The sequence below is a fragment of the Carlito syrichta genome, unplaced genomic scaffold (genome assembly GCF_000164805.1).
Source record: "Carlito syrichta isolate Samal-C Ts95f unplaced genomic scaffold, Tarsius_syrichta-2.0.1 Scaffold303235, whole genome shotgun sequence".
Classification (NCBI taxonomy): domain Eukaryota; kingdom Metazoa; phylum Chordata; class Mammalia; order Primates; family Tarsiidae; genus Carlito; species Carlito syrichta.
This window is the reverse complement of record NW_007247331.1, coordinates 15,729-17,751: the sequence shown is the minus strand read 5'-3', so window position 1 is coordinate 17,751 and position 2,023 is coordinate 15,729. Positions and strand designations below refer to the sequence as shown.

General features: G+C 49.3%; 1 protein-coding gene across 1 annotated transcript in view; it reads right to left on the bottom strand.

Annotated features, from left to right (window-relative positions):
- The window catches only part of MKRN1 (makorin ring finger protein 1), a 20,437-nt gene extending 18,677 nt beyond the window's left edge, over window positions 1–1,760 (bottom strand). Inside the window, exon 1 of the mRNA XM_008058163.2 lies at window positions 1,705–1,760. The gene's annotated coding sequence lies outside the window, so the exon portion shown is untranslated. The remainder of the gene's footprint in view (window positions 1–1,704) is intronic.
- Window positions 1,761–2,023: the final 263 nt, after the last annotated feature.

The following is a 2,023-nucleotide window of genomic DNA, read 5'->3' as shown; positions in this document are numbered from 1 at the left end:
CAATTTATATTTTATTTGTTTGTTTTGAGCTGGAGTCTCACTCACGCAAGGTGAGTGGATTGCCTGAGCCCCTGGATTCGAGACCAGCCTGGGCAACTTGGTGAGACCTGTCTCTACAATAATCAAAAATTAGCGGGGTATGGTGGGGCACGTCTGTAGTTCGTTACTTGGAAGTTTGAGGAGGAAGGATCCCCTCAACCAGGCATATAAAGGCTGTGGTGGCCATGAACATCCCACCGCACTCCAGCCTAGGCGACAGAATGAGAGTCCAATTCAAATAAATAAATAGTTCGATCCTTTATTGGTCTTTTGACAGACCACAACTCCCAAAACATGCATGCATATGCAACTGGTACAGAGTCAAGAAAAAGTGACTTCCCTGGGTGTCAGTGTTGTGGCCTTGTAGAGGGCACTGCTGTATTGAAGAGTCACACAACACACAGCTATCCACCACAATGGGGATACTAAGTACATCCCACCTGCCCAAAGAATTGAATGATACATAGAAAATAGGCCGAGCATGGTGGCTCAGCACTTTTGAAGGCCAAGGCGCGAGAACTGCCTGAGCCCACAGGACTGAGACCAGCCTGGGCAATTTGGCGAGCCCTCAACTCTACAATTAAAAACAAAAACAAAAAAAACTGCCATTGCCTTGCTAGGCTCTGGTGTGGTCGTCTGCTCTCTGAGCTATGGTCATGCCACCTGGCTTTGGCTCCCTCCACCACCTTGGGGAGGTGAACCTTCTTTCTCTCTTCTCTTTCTCTCTTTAACTTATTTTTGAGTCAGAATCTGGCTCTGTCGCCCAGGCTGGAGTACAGTAGCATGCTCTTGGCTACCACAGCCCCGGCCTGCTAGGTTCAAGTGATCCTTCTGCCTCAGCCTTTCAAGTAGCTGGAACTACAGGCAAGCACCACCATGCCCGGCTAAACTTACTTTTATTTATTTTTTATTTTTTTGAGTCAGAGTCTCACTTTGCGGCCAGACTGGAGGGCAGTGGCCGCTCCCAGCCACCGCAGTCTCGAGCCCAGCAGCCTCGACCTGCTGGGCTCCAGCGATCCTTCCGCCTCCGCCTTCCAAGTAGCCGGAACTACAGGCGTGCAACCGTGCCTGGCTAATTTTTTTCATGTATTGTAGAGACGAGGTCTTGTCAAGTTGCCTGGGCAATCCACTCACCTCGGCCTCCCAAAGTGCTGGGATTATAGGCTGAGCTACTAAGCCTGGTTCATAAATTGTATTTTCAAAATCGGAAAAAAAAACTAGCCGGGCATGACAGCACAGGCCTGTAGTTCCAGCTACTTGGAAGACTTGAGGCAGAAGGACTAGCCCAGTAGGTTGAGGCTGTGATGGCCATGCTACTGCACTCCAGCCTAAGTGACAGAAAGAGATTATGACTCAAAGAAAAAAGAAAGGTTCCGCTGGGCTCGGTGGCTCATGCTTATAGTCCCAGCACTTCAGGAGGCTGAGGTGAGAGGACTGCCTGAGCCCATGGATTCGAGACCAACCTGGGCAACTTTGTGAGACCTCATCTCTACAATAAATCTAAAATTAAGCCGGGCTCGGTGGCTCAGCCTGTAATCCTGCGCCTTTAGGAGGCTGAGGTGAGTGCATTGCCTGAGCCCGTGGGTTTGAGATCCGCCTGGGCAACTTGGCGAGACCGCATCTCTACAATAAATCAAAATATCAGCCGGGCGTGGTAGCGCATGCCTGTAATTCCTGCTACTTGGAAGGCTGAGGCGGAACGATCGCTGGATCCCAGTGGGTTGAGGATGCGGTGGTCGGGAACAGCCACTGCACTCCAGTCTGGGCGACAGAGTGAGACTCCAACTCAAAAAAATAAATAAATAAAAAATTTTTTAAAAATTTAAAATTAACCAGGAGTGGTAGTATGCACCTGTAGTTACAGTTACTTGGAAGGTTGAAGCAAAAGGATCGCCTAAACCTAGCAGCAAGTCGAGGCTACGGTGGCCACTGCACTCCAGCCTGGATGACAAAAGTGAGACTCCAACTCAAAAAAAAAAGAAAA